This window comes from Dufourea novaeangliae, unplaced genomic scaffold, assembly GCF_001272555.1.
Source record: "Dufourea novaeangliae isolate 0120121106 unplaced genomic scaffold, ASM127255v1 scaffold335, whole genome shotgun sequence".
Taxonomy (NCBI): Eukaryota; Metazoa; Arthropoda; class Insecta; order Hymenoptera; family Halictidae; genus Dufourea; species Dufourea novaeangliae.
In genome coordinates this window covers 726-1,666 of record NW_015374211.1, presented here as the reverse complement: position 1 = coordinate 1,666, position 941 = coordinate 726, and positions in this window count along the sequence as shown.

The window sequence follows — 941 nt, the reverse complement described above, 5'->3', positions numbered from 1 at the left end:
TTTCCCTTTCACATTCTCGGAACGGACAGAGACATCGTTCTCTTCGGTCTCCGTTCACGGCCTTCGAGCGGCGATTCGCTGTCGAATCTGGATTTAAATTGCTTCGATTCATTTGACGTGGACACACCAACAGAGTGATTCGCTGAAACATTTTTTGCCGAGGATCCACAGGATATCTCCGAGTATTCGTTCGAACGAGAGATTACTCGTTTCTTGTTTGTTTGTTTTTTTTTTTTTTTTTTTTTTTTTTTTTTTTTTTTTTTGGTTCATTTCATCGTGGATCCTTTAGCTCTTCGGTAAACTCTAATGGATTTCGAACAAACTGATACACGTTTGGCGATCGAAAATTCGATCGAATTCAGAAAAAAAATTCGGGAAACAGAGGATTGTAATTGTAACTTCCCCGAGTATTCAAATCACGGACTCTGATTGTACAGTAAATCCTTGATGAATGTTCGGAGGCTCCTTGACACTGAATATTATATGTTTCATAAACTAGTGGCTGTATGCGATTGAAAGAAATACCATTGGCTTCAGAATTCCAAGGCCTATCGCTGCGTTAAACCTGATTGATCCTTTGGATATCGATTTACTTGAACAAAATGTTGTATATGGAATAAATGTGATTTTTCTTTTTTTTTTTGCAATTAATTCAAACTACTCTGAAATGAACAAGAATGTACATATTAAATATTGTGTCGACTTAGGAGACATCTCCTTGTCAGTGCTGACGATTCTTCGAGCACTCATCGATGATTTACTGTATATACGTACTGTCCAAGTTGCCGTCAAGTGAAATTGGAGCAGTCGAGGTCCTGTCGCGAATGTTTCCTCGAAAACGAACGTTCAGCGTTCCTTTTCGCTGAAGACGAAATATGGGATACATATATATCGGTATTTCCTTCGATTCTCCGCTATCTGTTCTCACCCCTCCGCCAAAC